The sequence below is a fragment of the Cervus canadensis genome, chromosome 10 (genome assembly GCF_019320065.1).
Source record: "Cervus canadensis isolate Bull #8, Minnesota chromosome 10, ASM1932006v1, whole genome shotgun sequence".
In the NCBI taxonomy this organism is placed as follows: Eukaryota; Metazoa; Chordata; class Mammalia; order Artiodactyla; family Cervidae; genus Cervus; species Cervus canadensis.
Window position 1 is genome coordinate 51,343,575 of NC_057395.1, and position 22,319 is coordinate 51,365,893.

At 43.6% G+C, this 22,319-nt stretch overlaps 1 protein-coding gene across 3 annotated transcripts in view; it reads right to left on the reverse strand.

Moving 5' to 3' along the window:
* The window catches only part of PTPRA (protein tyrosine phosphatase receptor type A), a 164,100-nt gene extending 147,960 nt beyond the window's left edge, over positions 1 to 16,140 (reverse strand). For all 3 annotated transcript variants that reach the window (XM_043478397.1, XM_043478396.1, XM_043478395.1), the window contains exon 1: positions 15,853 to 16,140. The gene's annotated coding sequence lies outside the window, so the exon portion shown is untranslated. The remainder of the gene's footprint in view (positions 1 to 15,852) is intronic.
* Between the last annotated feature and the right edge of the window lie 6,179 nt (positions 16,141 to 22,319).

The following is a 22,319-nucleotide window of genomic DNA, read 5'->3' on the forward strand; positions in this document are numbered from 1 at the left end:
AAGATACACCCAACTGAATGCAGAGTTCCAGACAACACTAAGCAGAGATACGGCCTTCTTAAATGAACAATGCAAAGAAACAGAGGAAAACAATAGCATGGGGAACACTAGAGATCTCTTTAAGAAAACTGGACATATCAAGGGAACATTTCATGGAAGGATGGGCTCGATGAAGGACAGAAACAGTAAGGACCTAACAGAAGCAGAAGAAATTAAGAAGTGGCAAGAATACACAGAAGAACTATACAAAAAAGATCTTAATGACCCAGACAACCTTGATGGTGTAGTCATTCACCTAAAGTCAGACATCCTGGAAAAGGTCAGTTTTCATGGCAATGCCAAAGAATGTTCAAAGTACCGCACAACTGTGTTCATTTCATATGCTAGTAAGGTTATGCTCAAAATCCTTCAAGCCAGGCAATACGTGAACCAAGAATTTCCAGATGTCCAAGCTGGGTGTAGAAAAGGCAGAAGAACCAGAGATCAAACTGTCAACATTCGCTGGATCATAGAGAAAGCAAGGGAATTCCAGAAAAACATCTACTTTTGCTTCATTGACTACACTAAAGCATTTGAATATACAGATGACAAGAAACTGAAAAATTTTATTAAGAGATGGAAATGGCAGACCACCTTACTTGTCTCCTGAGAAATCTATATGTAGGTGAAGAAGCAACAATTAGAACTGGACATAAAACAGCTCACTGGTTCAAAAACTGGGCAAGGAGTATGACAAGACTGTATATTGTCACTCTGCTTATTTAACTTATATGCAGAGTATATCATGCAAAATCCCAGGCTTGTTGAATCACAAGCTGGAATCAAGATTGCCAGGAGAAAACATCAACAACCTCAGGTATGTAGATGATACCACCCTAAAGGCAGAAAGCGAAAAGGAACTAAAGAGCCTCTTGATGAGGGTGAAAGATGAGAGTGAAAAAGCTGGCTTAAAACTCAACATTCAAGAAACTAAAATCGTGGCATCCAGTCCCATCACTTCACGTCAAATAGAAGGGGGGAAAGTGGAAGCAGTGACAGATTTTCTTTTCTTGGGCTCCAAAATCTCTGCAGATGGTGACTGCAGCCATGAAATTAAAAGATGCTTTCTCCTTGAAAGGAAAGCTATGACAAACCTAGATAGCACACTCAAAAGTATTCAAAAGTTTTGGCAACAAAGGTCCATAAAGTCAAAGCACTGAAAAACTGATGCTTTCCAACTGCGGTGATGGAAAAGACTCTTGACAGTCCCCTGGACAGCATGGAGACCAAACCAGTCAATCCTAAAGGAAATCAATCCTGAATATTCACTGAAGGACTGATGCTGAAGCTGAAGCTCCAACACGCTGGCCACCTGATGCAAAGAACTGACTCACTGGAAAAGACCCTGATGCTGGGAAAGAGTGAAGGCAAAAGGAGAAGGGGACAGCAGAGGATAAGATGGTTGGATGGCATCATCAACTCAATGGACATGAATTGGAGCTAACTCCAAGAGATTGTGAAGTACAGGGGAGCCTGGCATGCTGCAGTCCATGGGGTCGCAAACAGTGAGACATGACTTAGCAACTAAACAGCAAAATAACTAGATCAGTCTTGAGACAGTCAGACAATGCTGACTGGAGGAGCTGATCCTTACCTAAGAAATTATAATGTGAGGTAAAAAAGAGGGAGATGCACAGTCAGTCAAAGACAGAGAGTCTGAAAGAGCAGAGCACAGTCATGGATACAGGGAAAGGTTACGGCTAAAAGGTTAAGAGGGGTTGGTCACAAAAGCCTGCTCTGATAAGGACTTTGGATTTTATCCAGAGGATTTCAAACTGGGGAGTGCTGTGATTAGATAAGGAAGTCAAAAGATCCCTCTTGGCAGCAATGTGACACATGATCTGGAATAAGGAAATAATAATGGGCACTCATCTAAGTGAGAAGAAAACCAGAGCTGAGGGATAGAAGAGGTGGGGGAAAGCAGGCAATTTTGAGAAATATTACAGTTAAAACAGATGGGACTATATCACCAACCATAAGAACAATGTCATTCAAGTTTGATTTACTGGGTTGTTTCACTCATCAAGATAAAGAATATAAAAATAACACATTTAAAGGGAAGAAGATGGGGTCAGTTCTGAGCCCGTTACAGGTTCCTGGGAAACTGTCCAATGACGATGAGAGTAGGTTGATGGTCATCATCCAGTGCTAAGGACAAATTTTCTCCTAACTAGCAAAGAACTGGAAGCTGAAACCCTAGGCATAGACATGTAGCTTAAAACACAAGAGTACTCTTTGGTAAGTCAAAGAGTGGTCAAAGTGAGGCCTAAGGAAACTGACATGTGGCAAGAAAGGAAGAGAAAAACAAAGAAAGTGTACCACAGAACTCCAGGGAAGATGGTTCAGGGAGCAAATGTTGTACAGTTTATCCCATTTACTCAATTCTTCTCTTGTCTCTTCCTCTCCCATCCTTGCCCCAGTATCCCTGCACTGAAACTCTTTCAAGATAAAAGTTACTCTGTGATCAATTAGAGCAACACTGCATCCTCAACTACTAGGGAGGAAAGATAAAATCAAGATCATTATAATATTGAAAACTTTATTTCAGTAAAACATTTACTCAAAGTTTACTACACACAAAGAACTCTGCTAAGCACTAATCCTTAAAACAAACATGCAGTAAAACAGTACTACTGTTGAACCCATATATTAGATGAGGAAATAGTCCCAGAAGGTTAAGTACTTTTCCCATGTTCACAAAGAACAGCAAGTAATGGTATGGTACAGGGCCCTGCAGGGCTCCTGGGCACAAGGCCTTTCTGTTTCCCCCATTTCTTTGATTATAGGCAATAGCTTTCATTCAATCTCCATGACCTTCTCTGCGTTCCAGTGGGCATATTCAAACAGCTGTTAATTAGGGAGGGGAGGGGATGTAAGATCAGGGAGAAACAGTCAAAAGCAGCTTTTGGGGAGGGTCCTGTTTCCCCATGAACAGATATGCATAACAGTATCTTTACGCTACTTTGCAGACACTGAAACTCCCTCCATTTGGGAGAAGTTAAAGATGGTAACCTGCCCACAAGCATGTAGACCCCAGACCCATTGGATCTACCTGAAGGTTGATGATGCTGACTCCTACTTACCTTACCACTAACTCATCAGAAGAATGTCCAAGGACTGATCATGCTCTCTTTGAACAATTACTTTAAAACCTCTCACTATCTTCCCCAAGTGGGGACACACAGTTTTGAGGGCATTAGCTCACTGTGGCCCCCTTTGCCTAGCAAAGTAATAAAGCTACTCTTTTCTACTTAACTCAACCTTTTGGCATCAGGTATAGGATATGAACTCTAGTCACTTTCAACTCCCCAAATTAAAATAACTATGGTGGGGGGGGGGGTGGGAGGGAGGTTCAAGACAGAGGAGGTATGTGTATATTTATGGGTGATTCACGGTGTTGTTCAGCAGAAACCAACAAAACATTGTTAAGAAACTATCCTCCAATTAAAAATAAATAAATAAAATAACTATAAGGTCTGACAAGGAAAAATGAAAGAAACACAAGCCGAATCTGATTCAGAAAAAAATATTAAGAGGTTAATTTGAAAAAATACAAAATAAAACACACGGAGGGTTATAAAACAAACCTCAAACACTGATTCCCCAATTCAAAACTCCAATATAGGGAAGGGCACCTCTTAAGAATTATCCTGGAAACATAAAGCCTTTAGTTTTCTCAGTCTTGACCCTCTGACCAATAGATAACTGCATTGTGGTTCTGTATTTTCAATCTAGTAACTCAGGCTCTCTTACAGATGGTAAAGCTGTCCTCCTTAATGGGGTAAGTGGCATTACAACTCCAGCAGAAAAAGCAACAAGATGAGGTATCAAACTCACAGTTCTTCTGAGTTAAGTTTAGGGTGTGTGTTTTTTAAATGCTGGTAATTCAGGTGCTAGACAGGACTTGATCTCCTTGCTGTTCAAGAGAGTCCCTTGGACAGCAAGGAGATCAAACCAGTCAATCCTAAAAGAAATCAACCCTGAATATTCATTGGAAGGACTGATGCTGGAGCTGAGGCACCAATCCTTTGGCCACCTGATGCGAAGAGCTGACTCACTGGAAAAGACCCTGATGCTGAGAAAGACTGAGGGCAGGAGGAGAAGGTGGTGACAGAAGATGAGATGGTTGAATGGCATCATCAACCCAATGGACATGAGTCTGAGCTCAAGTTATGGGAGATAGTGAAGGACAGGGAAGTCTTGTGTGCTGCCATCCACAGGGTTGCAAAGAGCTGTACTCGAATAAGCAACTGAACAATAACAACAAACTCAGATTCAGCTATTGAAAAGCACAGAAAATCTTAAACGAATCTGTTTTACTACATTTATAAGTTTAATTTCTTAGTACTGCTCAAGTGCTTAAGGAGATTCTGCTTAAGGTAGTAACTCTAACTTGTCAAGGGCTGGTGGTATTTGACAGATTAAAAATATAAATGTTTTTCAAATATCTAAGAAAATTAAATTCACTAACAAAGGAGTATGAAGGAATTTAATCAGTTAAGCTGAATTAACATTAAAGAGCAAGTGAAAGTTATTGGTCTTATTTCTCTACAAAAACTGCAATGCTAATTACAAAAATTACAGTAATTAGACTAAAGAAAAACTAAGTGCAATCCATAACACCATCATCCCTAGCCAAACTTGCTTTAACAATCACCAAATGAGAGTCTATGCTCTGTTCAATTCATTATCCACAGTAAGGACAAACCTTTGACAGCACACGGGCCAATCAATCAACGTGCACATCCTCAAAATGTTTCCCAATAAATATGACAAAGGTACTAATATATACAAATACTACAGAAACACTCATTCATTTCCAAATGTAATAAAATAATGACCTCAATAATGGTTCAACCATTACTACTACTAAGATACTAAACTTGTTTTAAAAATATTTAGTGTGATCCATAGGATCAAATATTTCTCATTATGCTTGAAAAATCTCATTTTAATATTTTGTGACAAAGCAATCTGCAAGTCTGGTTTCAAACCAGTATTTGACTTTTTTTAATTTTTTTTTTAAACGTGGACCAGTAAACTCTTTGTTGAATCTGTTACAATACTATCTGTTTTATATTTTGGCTTTTTTGGTCATGAGGCATCCTACCTCCCAGATCAAGAATCAAACCCATACTCCCTGCACTGGAAGACGAAGTCTTAACCACTGGACCATCAGGGAAGTCCCAAAAGTTGGTTTTAATAGTTATCACACTCAAAAAGAAATATGGATCCAAAAGGAAGAAGTACTATGGCTGTGCTTACTAAATTGTGATATTTATTTTTCCAACCCATTCAATTATACAAATATTTCCTTTTAAATTTGGCTAGCAAATATCTATATTCCCTTGAAAAGGAAACTGCTCTTAAAATTACTCTTGAAAACTAGTCAAAAGATGTTACTTTTTCTAACAAACGGATGTGAAACCCACTAAAACTAAAAGCAAGAGCAAATTCCAATCAATCCTTATATACCAAGTATCCAGTGTCAATGATTTATCAATAAAGGTAAATAATCTACAACCCTCAGACACAATGAGTTACCTTAGAGCAAATCCCAGACATCATATCGTTTCATCCATAAATACTTCAGTACTTATCTCTACGGAAAAGGAATCTTTTAACATAATATTATTATATCTTTATGATAATAAAGAAAATATGAAAATAAAAAATTTCATAATTCTTTATAAAAATAAAATATGATAAAACAATTGTTTAAACATCATTTAATATACTGTTATTCAAATTACTCCCAAATGTCTCATAAATTTTTAGTTGGTTTGTATGAAACAGGAGCTAATCAAGATCTACACATTACATTTAGTTAATATGTCTCAAATCTTCCCTAACCTGTAATATGTCTCCACTTTTTCCCTTGCCATTTATTTGAAGTAACTGGCTTCATCTGTCCTATCAAATCCCTCCCACTCTGAATTTTCTAATTACATTCTGTAAGCTGACTGTTAGATCTAGGTGCTTAATTTGAGTCAGGTTTGGCAGAGAAAGAGTATTTCACGAATGGTGTTATATTTTTCCTATTGTACCACATCAGAGGAACATAAAGCTTGGTTGTACCCATTTTAGAGATGTTAAGACCGATTAGAAGACTGTCTGATCCTTCTATTATAAAGTTCCCAGCTGGTATTAATAGCAGCTGATGATCAATGCCAAGGTCCTTTACTTCATTAGTAGCTCATCTGGAAAATTTTTAGAAATATATCTGAATATGATTATCAGGTAAGAAATTTATGTTTCCAAGGTTCTTCATGTGTAAAAATATGAGAGGTTTTATGGCTGCAACAAAATCACAATGAAATCATGAGTCACCGAGGAAATGCAAATCAAAACTACAATGAGCTATTACTTCACACCACTAATAGTCAAAGACAGCATAACAAATGTTGGGTGAGGATGTGGAAAAACTGGAACCCTAGTGCACTGCTGCTGGGAATGTAAAATGACACAGTTGCTTTAGAAAAGTTTGGCAATTCCCCCTCAGAAGTTGAACAGAACCATTTAACCCAGCAATTCCACTCAATAGCCAAGAGAAATGAAAACATGTGTCCACACATGTACTTGTACACGTATGTTCACAGCAGATTAATCATAATAGCCAAAAATTCACTAACTGATGAATAACTATATATCCATACAATGGATTATATTATTCAGCTATAAAAAGGAATGAAGTACTGATATATGCTACAACATGAGTGAACTCCCCTTCAAAACATTAAGCTAATTAAAAGAAGTCAGTCAACGAAGACCACATTTTATATGATTTCATTTATAAAACTGTACAGAAGAGGCAAATTCACAAAGACAGAAAGACTAGGGGCTGCCAGGGGCTGGAGGGAGGGTGGAATGGGGAGTGAAGGTAATGGCTGCAGGACTTCTTGGTGTGATGAAAATGTTCTGAAATTAGATAATGGTGAGGGTTTGCACAACTCCACAAATATACTAAAAATCACTGAACTGAACTGTACACTTTAAAAGGGTGAAGTTTATAATATATAAATTATATCACAATAAAGCTTTTTCTTAATTACAGGGAAAATGCTATCCCATAGCACATTTCTAAGAAAGACATTAAACAATTATACAGCAATGTTACGAAGGCAGTCATTTATTCTTAAGAATGTCTTCTCCAGTATAACTTTCCTCCATTAGCCCACAAAAGAAGTGATTTTTCTTGGATTTCTTTCAATAAAGAGAATCTAGCAAATACTAAGACATGCTACAAGTTTCTATACTTTTAAAACCACGTAGCAAACCTCCCACACTGAAAAATTTGTTCTAATATTGCTAGTTCAAATCTTCAGCAACATTTTCTATGCATCTTACAAGAGTTACAAGGAATACAGTTTAGTTTCTTGACATATTATTTTCCATATACAATATCAGCGTTGTGTTTGTTTTCTGGGGAGGGGGTGCCAGTAGACAGGAAGACCTGCCAATGGTATATGCCTTTCTATTGTTTCTAAGAACAGAAAACCCTAATATAGATACATTAATCATTAGGTTAGTAAAATTATTTACAGCATCTGATTGAATAGCCTAGGTCTTTTTTTCTTTTTCTTTCTGGCTGCACTGCCAGGCCTTGTAGGGATCTTAGTTCCCCCACCAGGATTGAACCCAGGCCGGGGCAGTGAAGGCATGGAGTCCAAACCACTGGACGGCCAGGGAACTCCCCAGCCAATGACTTTAAAACATCACAGGGAAAGGACTTCCCCGGTGGTCCAGTGCTTAAGAATCTGCCTGCCAATGCAGGGGACATGATCCCTGGTCCAGAAAGATTTCACATGCTGTGGGGCAACTAAGCCTGTGCATTCCAACTACTGAGCCTATTCTTTAGAGTCCATGCTCTAAAGAGAAGCCACTGCAATGAGAAGCCAGGGCACCTCAATGAAAACTACCTTCCACCTGCCCCCAAACCTGCCCAGCCAACTAACCCCAGCGCAGCAACAACCAACCAACACAGCCAAAAAGTAAAGAAATTTAAAAAGAAAAATCATTAGGAGAAAGAAAATGCAGAGCTTCTCTTTATGCTCCAGGCGCTTAGTTTTCAAATGGCTTGGTACTAGCGATGGCCTCATATTTTATTATTTTGTATCTCAGGTTCTACACAATCTTAAAGCAAGATTCCTATAACAGAGGACCTAAGTCCATAGGGTTCTTTATACTTTCCAATGTAATACAAGCTGATTTATTAGCTCACTAAGGCTTCATAATAGGAACTAGACAAAGGTCAACTGTGCCATTTTGTTTGTTTCCTTGTGCTTACATTATTAATATTTTCTTCAATCACTGGTTTCTTTGCAGGGATCATTTTAAGCCACTTGTTCATTTTGTGAAAGTCAGTTTAATAAAACTTTATAGTATAAACTGTTATTAATGTATGTATACAGCTCTGCTCACTTACTGCAGAACTCCCCTCTCTTCTGGACATCTAAAGTTCTGCAGTTAACATGTTAACATTGTTTGACCTATAAACACAAGACGCCAGTGACGGTCTCTAATGTAATATTTTATCAATTTTTAGATAAAAATAATTAAAAATTCAGCATCCCAGCATCTTATCTACCTCACTCTGAAAACTACTGCTCTGGACTGCAGCCACAGTGAGCTTTTCACAACTGCAAATCAGATCAGTTCACTCCTCTTTGAAATCTCTCAAAGGCTTAGCTCTGCCTTAAGGATCAAGTCCAAAATCCTTGCATGGCATACAGGGCCTTGAACTCTGGTCCCTGCCTCTCTCTAGTCCAGTGGTTCTCAACTCTGGCTGCATATTAGAATCACCCAGGAAGTTAAAAATATATATGTATATACACTCTCTCTGTCCCTTAACCAGAACTATTATGTAATAAAAATTCCTGGGGGTGGGCTATCTGCATCCCTGATTGTTTAAGTTCCCCAGGTAAACTCAAAGTGCAGCCAGGATAGAGAACTACCCCCTACTACTTACCATGGTCAGTCAGCTTTTGATGCTAACCAAGCCCTCAATTAGGCCTTGCTACTCAAGCATGGTCCACCCACCAACAGCATCTTCCTCACCAGGGAGCCGCTTAGCAATGCAGAATCCCAAGTCCCACCTTGTTGTTTCCAACTTTTCGAGGCCATCGACTGTAGCTGCCAGGCTCCTCTGTCCATGGGATTTCCCAGACAAGGATAGTGGAGAGGGTTGCCATTTCCTTTTCCAGAGGATCTTCCCCACTCAGGGATCGAACTCACGTCTCCTACACTGGCAGGCAGATTCTTTACCACCGAGCCACCAGAGAAGCCCAAGTCCCATCTCAGACCTGCTGAATCAAGACTTGGTATTTGAACAAGACCCCTAAGATGGTTCACGTGAACTCTCAAGTTAGGTACCTAAGGTATCAACCCCTTTCCTAGCTCAGGGATTTTGTGTTGTTTAATCTGCAAGTGCTGTTTACCTGTTGAACTTCTCCGGCACTCCCAAGACATCTTATTCTTCCTCTCTGATCGTATCTGTAATTACCATAAGGTAATTAATGTCTGCCTACTGAATTAGTTCGTAAGGATAGACATCACATCCATGTTGTTGTTCCTGTTGAGTCACTCAGTTGTATCCAACTTTGCAACCCCATGGACTGCAGTACACCAGACTTCCCTGTCCTTCACTATCTCCCAGAGTTTCCTTAAACTCATGTCCACTGAGTCTATGATGCCACCCATTCAATTCATCCTCTGTCACCCCCTTCTCCTGCCCTCAATCTTTCCCAGCATCAGGATGTTCTCCAGTAGTCAGCTCTTCACATCAGGTGGCCAAAGGATTGCTACTTCAGCTTCAGCATCAGTCCTTCCAATGAATATTGAGGACTGATTTCCTTTAGGGTTGACTGGTTGGATCTCCTTGCTGTCCAAGGGACTCTCAAGGAGCCTTCTCTAACACCACAGAGTTCAAAAGCATCAATTCTTCTGCACTCAGCCTTCTTTATGGTCCAACTCTCACATCCATCCATATGACTACTGGAAAAACCATAGCTTGGACTATACAGACCTTTGTCAGTAAAGTGATGTGTCTGCTCTTTAATATGCTGTCTAGGTGTGTCATAGCTTCCCTTTCCAGGAGTAAGTCTTTTAATTTCACAGCTGCAGTCATCGTCTGCAGTGACTGTGGAGCTCAAGAAAATGAAGTCTGCCACTGTTTCCATTGTTTCCCCATCTTATTTGCCATGAAGTGATGGGATAGGATGCCATGATTTTAGCGTTTTGAATGTTGAGTTTTAAACCAACTTTTTCACTCTTCTCCTTCACCCCCATCCAGAGGCTCTTTAGTTCCTCTTCACTTTCTGCTGTAAGGGTAGTGTTATCTGCCTATCTGAGGGTACAGATATTTCTCCTGGCAATCTTGATTCCAGTTTGTGATTCATCCAGCTCAGCATTTCTCATGATGTACTCTGCATATAAATTAAATAAGCAGGGTGACAATATATAAGCCTTGACATACACCTTTCCCAATTTTGAAGCAGTTCATTGTTCCATGTCCAGCTCTAAGCTATTGCTTCTTGACCTGCATACAGGTTTCTCAGGAGGCAGGTAAGACGGTCTGGTATTACCATCTCTTTAAGAATTTTCCAGTTTGCTGTGATCGACAAAGGCTTTAGTGTAGTCAATGAAGCAGTAGTAGATATTTTCCTGGAATTCTCTTGGCTTTTCTATAATCCAATGGATGTAGGCAATTTGATCTCTGGTTCCTCTGCCTTTTCTAAATCCAGCTTATACACCTGGAAGTTCTCGATTCACATACTGTTGAAACCTCGTTTGAAGGATTTTGAGCATTACCTTGCTAGCAGGTGAAACACATCCATATTACTCTGGGGTATCCCTAACTCACAGCACAATGTCTGATATTTTCTACTGAATAGCACCCAGTTTTCTATTTCATACTAATATGATCTTATCCTAAATTTCTTCAATATTTCTGTCATAAACTATGTCCTTCAAAAACAAGTTGGCTTTAGCTACATAACTGTTAGATATGATATATATCACAGCACAATAGCTAATTCAAAATCTAAATGAGCTACTAAAGCTCATTTAGTTTTCTAAAGTTTTTCTGAAGAAATGTACATTAAACCTAATTCAAAGTACTATTACTTTTTTTTAATTAACAAAACTGATTTCTAGGTTATATTTAATAGCACTGGTTATACTGTCAGGATATAGAGCCACATAAATTGTTAATGGTGCTGTAAACTAGTTCAACCCTTCTAGACACCAATTCGGCAATTAAATCATATTCTGATACAGTGAGCCCATTTTAGGGAAAGAATCCAAGAAAATAATCCAGAAGTGTTTCAGGGGTGCTCAGAAGTACCATTTATAATAGTAAAAAGGAGAGAAAAAAGGAAAATAAAAAACAATTGTACAAACTATAGTTATCAGTGCATAGACTATTTTGTGATTTAAAATAATAAATAGAATGAGTCAAGAGTCTGATGTTTTTCAAAAATACAAAAATCAGGGCTTCCCTGGTGGTCCAGTGGTTAAGAATTCGTGGTTAAGCTCTCGCACCCTATAGCCATGCTCTGCAACAAGAGAAACCACTATGAGAAGCTTTTGCACTGCAACTAGAGAGCAGCCCCCACTCTCTGCAACTAGAGAAAGACCACACCCAGCAATGAAGACCTAGAAGAATCAAAAATAAAAATCAATAAATTACAAAAAAAATACAAAAATCATATTCTGCAAGTACTTTACCTACCAAGTACAGATAAAAGGTAATAACTATTAAAAAAAATCTATGCCTATACAAGGTAATAACTATAAAAAAAATCTATGCCTATACAAATAGATGTGAATTTCAAGTACATACAATTTCATATTTAATGGATTCTCTTTTCTATAGAGAATATATTAAAATAAATTTTAATGCTGGGTTATTTATGGGTTTGTTGCTCAATTATATTGTTAGTGTTACAGTATTGCTACTTTTGTTGTACTCAGAGTCACTAAAAAAATTTCTTCGGATTTGGCATTTGTTAAGAAGTAAAAAGACAAGGCTCTACATTTGGCCAAATTCTTGCTTAAAACTTAAGCTTCAGTTCAGTTCAGTTCAGTCGCTCAGTCATGTCCAACTCTTTGCAACCCCATGAGTCGCAGCACGCCAGGCCTCTCTGTCCATCACCAACTCCCGGAGTTTACTCAAACCCATGTCCATCGAGTTGGTGATGTCATCCAACCATCTCATCCTCTGTCGTCCCCTTCTCCTCCTGCCCCAATTCCTCCCAGCATCAGGGTCTTTTCCAATTAGTCAACTCTCCCATAAGCTTCACTGGACCTCATTTTTTCCACATGAAGGTGGAAAAAACAATGCAACAATGTTTACAAATCAACTCTGAGAACTTCCAATGAAAGATGCTGGGCAAATACAAATAACAGGGCTGCTTAAAAAAACCACCACCACCCACCATCTTGCACAAGTCACTCTATCCTTCTGAGACTCAATGTCTCCCTCTGCAAATTGAAAGAAACAGGATAAAATTAAATGGGGGGAGAAGGTTAGGTGAGGGAAAGCATGTGGAAAAGCATCCCAGGCAATCCTGATATATACCCTGATAAAGATTCATTTGAGTTCCATTCACATCTTTAGAGAGAGGATAAATAAGCACAATGGGCTTCCCTGGTGGCTCAGACGTTAAGAATCTACCTGCAAGGCAGGAGACGCAAGTTCGATCCCTGGTCCAGAAGATCCCCTGGAGGGAGACATAGCAACCAACTCCAGGATTCTTGCCTGGAGAATCCCATGGACAGAGGACTCTGGTGGGCTAGTCCACAGAGTCGCAAAGAGTCAGGCATGACTGAAGCGACTTAGCACGCACTCTAAATTTCAACCATCTCTGGGGAAGTCAGGTAGAAAGAAGATATTTCTCTATTACATACTTTCAAACGGCTGAAATTTTTCTCCTAAGTATTATCTTTTTCTCAAAACTCTGCAGTATTCTCTGTGGATCTCACTCCGGGTTTAAGAGGCCATGATTCTGCCTCTGTGCGGCCTGGCCATTGCCTCTTAAATTGGAAGGGCATGAGCATCTGGCCCCACATTGCCCCTGAGTGACTTTCCCAAAGCCTGGTCTGCTCAAGTCCCTGACCGCCTCTAAAATCCTCCTTTAAAGTCTCCACTGCCCAAATTTTGGGGGTTCCCACGTGGCTCAGTGGTAAAGAACCCGCCTGCCAATGCAGGAGATGCAGCAGATGTGGGTTCAGTTCCTGGGTCAGGAAGCTCCCTTGGAGTAGGAAATGATATCCCACTCCAATATTCTTGCCTGGAAAATTCCCTAAACAGAGAAGCCTGGTGGGCTACAGTCCATGAGGTTGCAAAGAGTTGGACACGGCTGAGCATGCACACCCAAACTTAAACATAGCACTCACAGCCCTTCAAGCTGACCTAATCTCATCTCCCACCCTTCTCTCTACCCAATCCAACTATGTTTAACCTCTCCTTGTTCCCCAAGGGCAATGGATTCCTTCCACCTCCAAGCCTGCCTGTGCTGTTCCCTCTTGCCTGTATCTTGTCCACCACACATAAACTCCTAACCATCCTTCATGACCCAAGGCCTCCTCCCAGTCAAGTTTTCTCAGGCCACCCAGAGAAGGAATGCTGTCTATACAGCCAGGTAGATACTCTGGAACTGGATTGCCAAGATTCAGATCCTGATTATTCCTTCACCAGCATACTGTATGGGCTCAGTTTCCATCTTTGTCTAGTAGGAATTAGCCACCATTAGAGGGTAGAAAGGAGTTAGGCATTTATTATCTAGCCTAACACAAGGCAAATAAAAGGTATTATCACACCCTCAAAGCATCTGTGACAAGTATTTGTATCCACCTGTCCTGCTTTAAGCTGTGAGCCCCTCAAAGGTAAAGATGTGACCTCCTCATTCTGTATCCAAAGCACTTTGTCCGGCAAATAGAACACCATGAATGTAGTTCAGTCAGAGAATTGGCTTTTCTGGTTCTGGATTTCACCTAGATGGTAAATCAGCATTTAAAACGTACCCAGTGAACAGCCTCCTAGATTGCACTCTGCCTCAGAGTATCCGTTAGGCATGGCACTTCAGATAGGCAGAGGTGAAAAAGAGACCATGGGGCTTTTGGCCTTTCAGAGACAGTGAAGCAGATTGAAGGCCAGTGGGATATGAGACCTGTCAGTTCCTACCTGCTAATTACTTATGGGGCTGGATGGGACGGACATGAGTAGATGGGGAATCAAGGTACTAAAAGTCCTAGCTTCAACATACTATCTGCCTGGCTGCATGCCAAGCAGGAAACACTCAAGAAAGATTCTCTCAGGAAGTGGGTACCTGGAAGTAAACATAAGAGGAAGAGATGGGACAGGACCTATAAGACAATTGGGAGGAAGAAGCTCTCAACATGGGAGATGAACAGCTGAACAAGACACAGCTCCTACCCTCATCAAGCCTCTCAACTGAAAAGGGCTTTAAAGAGGTGGAGCTCAGCAGGTAAAGATGGGGAAGAAAGAGCAAGCAAAAGCATCCAAATGTGAAAAGAGGCAGGCAAGCATTTCTGAATGACCAGAGAAGGGGATGAAGGGAAGGAGAATTGAAGGATTAACCTAAAAATAAAAGAGTAAGTAAGGCTGTCAAGGGCCTTGTACGACTTGTTAAGGCATTTTGGGCTTCATTCATCCTATGGCAAAAAGCAAGCAAGGGAGTTTTAAGTAAACAAGTGATAGCATCAGATCTGTGTTTTGTAAAGGAGTGGCCAGGCAAGGGGCTTGCTGCCCTCGTGGCTCAGACAGTAAAGAATCTGCCTGCAAAGCAAGAGACCTGGGTTCGATCCCTGGGTTGGGAAGATCCCCTGGAGAAGGGAATGGCTCCCACTCTAACATTACTGCCTGGAGAATTCCACGGACAGAGGAGTCTGGCAGGCTGCAGTCCATGGGGTCACAAACAGTAGGACACAATGTTCGTCCCTCTTTCACCACCGGTCCTCTCCTCACCTACCATCTTCTGGTTCTAGAGCTGCCTAACAGCAAGCAGGTGGCAAGAGATCTTTCTGGAGATGGGGCTGGTTCTAAAGCCGGGATCCCTGAGCAAAGGCTTCTAAAGGCATTCACCCTCCTAGAGAGGTTTTGAAATATTCTTCTTTTCCTGTCTTACAAACATCATTCACTGACCTCAAACAAAAAAAAAGAAAGAAAGCTCAACACTGGGCTCAGCTCTGCCATTATTATTTTTATCTTCAGGAAATACAATTAGGAACTAATTTTTCAAGAAACGATATTCTTTGTGTTATTCACGAAAGTAAAAAGGAGGGGGCATACATTCCCAATTGGCTCATTTTGAATTCTGGGCAGCTCTGAGCCCGTTTTCCTTCTTTAGCAGCCTCAACTGCAGGGAGTGGACAGAAAAGAGAGGGGCCGGGAAAAGAAAAGTTGGGTCACTGCAAGAGCAAATTTTCTCATGCCAGGAGTTCTCCTCTTTCTTCCCATTAAATGGACCTGAGCAAATTCTGTTCTCACTGTCCAAATTTCTTCTTTCAGAATGAACTATGGCAGCGACCCGGCCCCAGGAGGATGCACGCAAAGTTCCTAGGCTGTGGAGCGGGGTCGGCCCCTGGGCCGGCGCGTTTCCGGGGACTCTCCCCCTCCCCCGCCCCAGCCCCATGGACAGCGCAAGGATGTGGAATCCCTGGAGAAGCCGGATGGATCCTGCCCGGAAAAGAGGGATTTGGGCTCAGGCCGGGGACCCCTCCCACCCGCGCCCAGGAACCGCCGCCCCACCTCCGGAGCCCGTCGGGGCGGCGGCGGCCGTGAACACTCACCGAGTCCAGCGTTGGGCGGGACCGCTGGGGTCGAGGACTGCGGCTCCGCCTCGGTGCCGCGACGGCGTCTCGGCCCGCCACACGCCCTCAGGGCCACCGCCCGGCCCGCGGCTCGGAACCACGCGGCGGCGGTGGCGGCCTCGCCTCCATGGCGAGGAGAAGCGGCTGAGGAGCAACTGGGCAGGCGGCGGTGATGGCGGCGACGGTCCGGGGTCCGAGCTGGGTCGCGCGCGCGCGTCTCTGTCAGCGCCGCACTCGCCGCAGCCTCGCTCCCGACCCGGCCTGGGCTGTAAGGAGCTTCCTCATTGGCGGTTCAGAGACGGGCGCTGGTTGGCCCAGATCGAACGGGCGTTCCCCTGGCCCTCGTGGGCCCCGCCCTTACGCGCCTCGAAAGCTCGCTAGCCTGCGGGCCTGGGGCGCAGTCCCGGATCTCTCTGTCTCACGGTCTCACTGACCACCACGGAGGCGGTCCCCCCACCGCGGTCCAATCCTAGGGGAAACAGGACCCTGGGAGCACCGGCCGACTGTGCACCAACACCTTCCGTTTCTCTACAGTCCCACCTGGACGTAGGTCTTCTTCCCAGTTTACAGATGCGAAAACTGAGACCAAACACAAGTTACACCAGTGTTTAGCGATCGGGGAGAACTGGAGCTCAAAAATCTTTCCACTCTCTCCAAACGGGTTCCCTAGAACTCCCCCCTCCCTCTGCTTTTTAATTGCTGCAATGTATTTAAAAGACAGAGGCTCTCGGTGGTGAAGGAGAGGAACGTGCATAGACCCTGGAAGACGCCTAGCACCGTGGCTGTCATCTTAAGAAGTCAGCCCACGCCATCCCCACCCGAGCCCAAGGGAAATCGCGGCTTTCCAGATGCGCGTATCCGGGCCTGACTCGCGTCGAGCTGGGTAGAAAACACTACACACGGTGCTCTGCGGAGGGTGTTTGCGACAGATCTGGCCGGGAAAGAGAGGCTCAAAGCTCCGAGCGGACCTGGAGACGCGTCTCCCTCTGGGGTCGGGGACTGGGACCCGGTGGGAGGCGCGGACCTCCTCCCCAGCGCTCTCCCCCGCGCGTGAGCACCTCAAAGCCATCCGTGGGTATGCCCAGCAAGTGGCTTCCCGGGCTGCAGGACTTAAGGAATCGCTGAAGGCAGATTACACAGTAGTGGTGGATGGCGAGTGAGACACCCCAGATTGTAGTCCTCAGGCAGGGTCCCTCGGACGCAGCCTGACCCGCTCAGGAGTGACCATTAAGTCCGTAGGCGGGAGACATTCTCAACAGTGTGCAAGCACAGCTTCCTGGGAGAGCCTTCATTCCTGACCCGCAGCCTGAGCTGCCAGGAGTGAGCGGCGGCCAGCCTCCCTCTCCCATCCGTGGCTGGGCAGAGTCCCACGTTCAGCGCTCCCGAGGGAAGGGTCTGTTCCTGGTAGTAATCCTTTTTCTTGGAGGGGACATTTCAGCAAAGGAGAAGGAGCCCACATGAGCTGCCATTTTCACAAGGCTGGTGCTTCTAGCACCTCCAGTCCGTACCACAGCCAGCAGTTGGGGCGTCAACTTGGGACAGTATGCACCCTGCTGCCTGTATTTGTAGAATCAGTGTGTGCTGACCAGAGTCACGGCCTGGGAATATGGGGTGCAGCGGGCCTCTTTCGAGGCATCCCCTCTGCTGCTGGAAAGTCCCTCCTTGAGAGGGAGATGTATCTCCCACTACCTCTCAGCGGGGCTGACCCAGAGGTGTGAAATGACTGAATCCTAGACGCCTCCGAGGGACAGATCCTACAGCTGAAAGACCCACACACCAACTCTCCTGTTAGAGCCTAAGGGCAGCCAAGGAGGGCAGGACTTTCTATACACCAACTGTTCAGTTACCCAGGAAGTAGAAAAACTCACTCTATCCACACACTGAACGCAAAGGTGAAAAAGCCTGAACTTGGGAAAAATGATGATTGAGTGCTGGAGACACCTGGACAGTCTCATAAAAGGGTTTGATGTGCTACTTAATATTTCCTAATCTATATGGAAATAAATAGCTATTACAATAAAAAGCATTCATCCTTGGGATCATCTGAAAGATCCCCACCCAATCTGACCACACTTGGGAAAATGCTGTGGTTGAGTCCTGAAGTTCAAGCCCTGCCACTGGCTGCTTAACCTGAGTCCCCCTCTGCTACTCTTCCTGGAACCTCCCAAGGCTGCATGAAGAATTACAGGCATGTACAGCTTGGCAAGTAGCCCATTCTTAGGAAATGCATTTCCTTCTCTCCAGGAGACAGCTGCAGTGGGGTCAGAGCATGTGTGGGGTGTGTGCAGAGGTAACAGGACCTCACACCAAGGAGCCTTGCATATTCCATCCTGGAGACCCTGAGAAGGAAATTTCAGTTTGGTGACCACACATACCCTATTTTCAATGAGAGAGGACAGAGTCCTATCCTCAGCTGCCCAGCTGTGGAGACCTGTCCATATTCCCCATCCTACCTGATGCTCAGGGTATCCACAGCGCCCCCGCCCCCGCCCCCCATCACCACAAGGCAAAGGGCTATCTTCAGAGAGAAGAGAGGAACTGAGAGAGGCCAGGGAGGCAGCCTTCTGCTCCAGATGCTGCTTTAGTCCCAGCCCACAGGAGCACACACCTAGTGGTAGGCACTTGTCAGTCACCACACAGGTGCCCCAAAAGTCACAGGTTTCATGAGAGGAGGACTGGACTAGAAGGAGTGCTGGAGGGACAGAGTAAAGGATTCCTGTTTCTTTAGGCAAGTCACTTCTCCTCTCATGGCCTCCTATCCTCATCTAGTCAATGGAACAATTAATCATTCTCTCAACAAATACTTTTTGAGTGCTGATGGTGTGCTGGACACAGCCAGGGAGTAAGATAGAAAAGGTCTCTGCTCCTAGGAACTTACAGTCTAGATGGGGAGACAGACAATAAACAAGTGAACAAGAAAGTTTCCTAAATGCAGTAATGAAAATAAAGCAAGACAGTATGATAGAAAGTTGAAGTAAATAAGAGCCTAGGGACTTAGCAGGCCATTCACTTTTCTTTTCCTAAGGGTCATTTGCTGGAGTTCAGTACCTAAAGAAACTGCAGCCCCCTCACCCTGAGAAGGTGGCTTACAGGAGCCTTTGCCCCAATTTCCACTTCAGGACTGCCATTGATATCCTAAAGCAGTAGAAATGTTTCCAGATTCACTACCCTCAGGCCCCAAATCCTGGGCCAAGGCTCAATTCTAGTTCCATCCATTGGCCAAGATGACTCTTCCTGTGAGTCAGGCCCAGGCCTGCTGTGCAAACTGCTCAGGGTAGAGGAGGCATTTTTACACCAAGCATAGTTAAGAAACCAAGATTTGAAAAAGGAGTCCTAGTTATTTTTGTATTGCAGGTGAGGCTTGAACTAGTTTCTCTTTTTAAATTAAAAAAATCACTATTTAGAGACTTCCCTGGAAGGGAGTGTGGGTTTGATCCCTGCTGAAGGAACTAAGATTCCACATGCCAAACGGTGTGACTGACCACCCCCCCACCACAACCATTCATAAGTGTATAGATTTGTCAAAACTCAGCAAATGTACATTTATGAGATGAGAACTATATACTTTTGGTCTGAAAAGAAAAAAATTGCACACAGATAATGAACTCTAGTTAACAAAATGCATTCTGAAGTATTTAGAGGGAAGTACCTAATGACTGCAACTTTGAAATTTGTCAAAAATAACATGGATTAATAAAATGGATAGAGGAATAGACAGATATATGAAAATTAAGCATAGTAAAATTTTAATTGTAGAATCTAAGTGATGGGTATACAGGTGTTCACTGTAAATTCTTTCAATTTAGCTGTATGTTTGAAAGTTTTCAGGATAAAATGTTGGCAGGGGAGAATCAGGTTTAACTTTATAAGAAAATCTACAAAACTCCTTTTAATTTTCAAACAAGTCTCCTCATGGACAATACCAGTGCTCCTCCACATGCATACACACTTTTTATAAAGTTGTAATCAGTTTCTACAGTCGTCATTGTTATTTCTCATGTATTTCTAAAACTTAATGTGTACAATGCTTAATGTTTGCACACTGCACATTAATATGCTGCATATTTGGGGACATAGGCTTTTTTCTAATGCAGGCTGAGTTTTATTTTTATTTTATTTGGCTGCATTGGGTCTTAGTTGTGCCACACAGGATCTTCCTTCCTTGTGTCATGCGGGATCTTTCGTGCTATGCAAGGACCCTAGTTGTGGTGCTCCGGCTCTGGAGCATGCGGGCTCAGTAGTTGTGATGCACAGGCTTAGTTGCTCCACGGCATGTAGGATCTTATTTCCCTGACCAGGGATCAAATCCTCATCCCTTGCATTGCAAGGCAGATTCTTGACCACTGGACAGCCAGCAAAGTCCTAACATAGGCTTTCATTGTGTAGCTTCTAAATGCACTGCCCAGGGCCTCCCTTCCAGAAAAACAGGACTGAGTTTGATGGTTCCAGCCCTTTTTCTACTTAGAAAAGCTGGAGAAAATATTTGTTAAAGGCATTGAAGGGTATTTCCAGCTGTCCAGTGGTTAGAACTCTGTGCTTCCACTGCAGGGGGCATAGGTTGGAATCCCACATGCCACGTGGCATGGATAAAAAAAGCAGTGAAGAGGTACCAGGGCAGGGAAGAAATGTTGTGCCAAGACTGAGGAGGAAACAAAAATCCCAGAATGACCTCAGTATTGGAAATCTCGTCCTTTCCCTAGAGGGGTCTGCTGATTCTGAGAGAAGGCTGATATACTCTGCAGATTGTGATTCCCCAAATTGGCCACATTTCCAGTTCTACATACTCTTCCAGAGCCTTGCTACTCCTCTATCTAGAGACAGAATCTATTTCCCCTTGAAACTGGGTAAGGCAGGCCCATATAACTGCCTTGACAAACAGAATATGACAGATATGATACTATGACTTCCAAGACCATGTTAGCGAAGGCAGTACAACTCTACCTGGCTCTTCTCAGATGCTGCCCTTGGGACCTGGCTGCTGGTGTTTGAGGCAGGTGTTCTGGCTGACAGAACTAAGGTTCCAGTCAACAACCAGCTTCAATTGCCAGACGTGAGTTGCCGAGCCTTCATATTCCAGTTCCTAGCTGTCAAGTCACCCCCATACTTTGTCTTCCAGCTAATGCCCTAGACATTGTGGAGCAGACAAACCATCCTGTTTTATCCTGTTCAAATTCTCTAAGTGGTGAGTATAACAAATGATTCTTTTACAATTTGATTTATATCCCCAAGAATCCTGACAGAGGAGCCTGGCAGGCTATAGTCCAAAGGGTCGCAGAGTTGGACACGACTGAAGCGACTTAGCATGCGTGCATGTGGGATTTTCACAAACTTACAATTAGGTAGGGGAGGAAAAAGAAACATCTTACCAAGCTTGAGTCTCTCACTCTTTTTAAACACAGCCCTAGGGGTGTCAAAGAGGGGAAAGTCGAAAGTTCCAGGGAGGTCTGCCTTCTCTCGGCTTTGGTTTCCTCCTTCGTCTTCCATCTAGACTAATGAGGGCAACAGGAAGAAAGGTAATGCCCTCAGTGTTGGGTAATGCTGCTGGGGTATGAAGCCAAAGTGCACTGAAGTGCAGACGCTAGAGGCAGGGAGCCTGGAGAGCCATGAAGGCTTTCTCATTGACTGTAGGGAAGGCCTCCACAGAGCTGACTGGGGAGCCAGGGGTCTCCAGTTTGCAGTTCTTCCATGGCAGAATTGCCAAAGGGAGAATTCCATTCTTTCTCTTCAGTCCAGTGACCATTCAGGAATTGCTGACCACTATTCAGTGGGCAGGGTTTCCAAAGGCTCTTTCTCAATCCCTCCAACCCAATGGCCACATGCTTCTCATCCGTCCTCCAGTCCTCACTGCAGGGCAAACCAGGGGCCTTGCCTCAGGAGCCTCTGCTCAGAGGGCCCGGCTTCAGGTCTGGCTGAGTCATCCCTCCTCTGTCACAACAGCCAAGGAGAAGCTCTAACATTTCCAAATGTCCAATATGGTTTCAAATCCCAGTTTTGCCGCCTAGTTGCTCCCCAGTCCTCAATCCTCTTCCGTAAGATGGGGCAGGATTACCTATCTCAGGGCGGTCTTGTAGAATAAATGAAAGCAAGGTAAAGTGTTGAACTTATATGTGTGCATGTGTGGGTAATACTTTCAGTGTGGTGCTTATCACGTGTGCTATCACTCCCCATAATCTTCCTAGGGGCTGAGTTTGAGAGGACTTTGCCTGGTAACTGTAGAGAGGGGTCTGTATCACTGGAGAAGCTCTCTCTCCAGACCCCCACAATCAAACACATGAAGTTCTGCTGAGGTATCTGGATGGTTCTGCCTCCAAGCCGTTTTTGCTTAGACTGGACTGCGTAAAACAAGTGCTCTAAAACAGGGGTCCCCAACTTCCAGGCCATGGACTGGTACCTCCTGTCAGATCAGAAGCGGCATTAGATTAGAAATAAAGTGCATGGTAAATGTA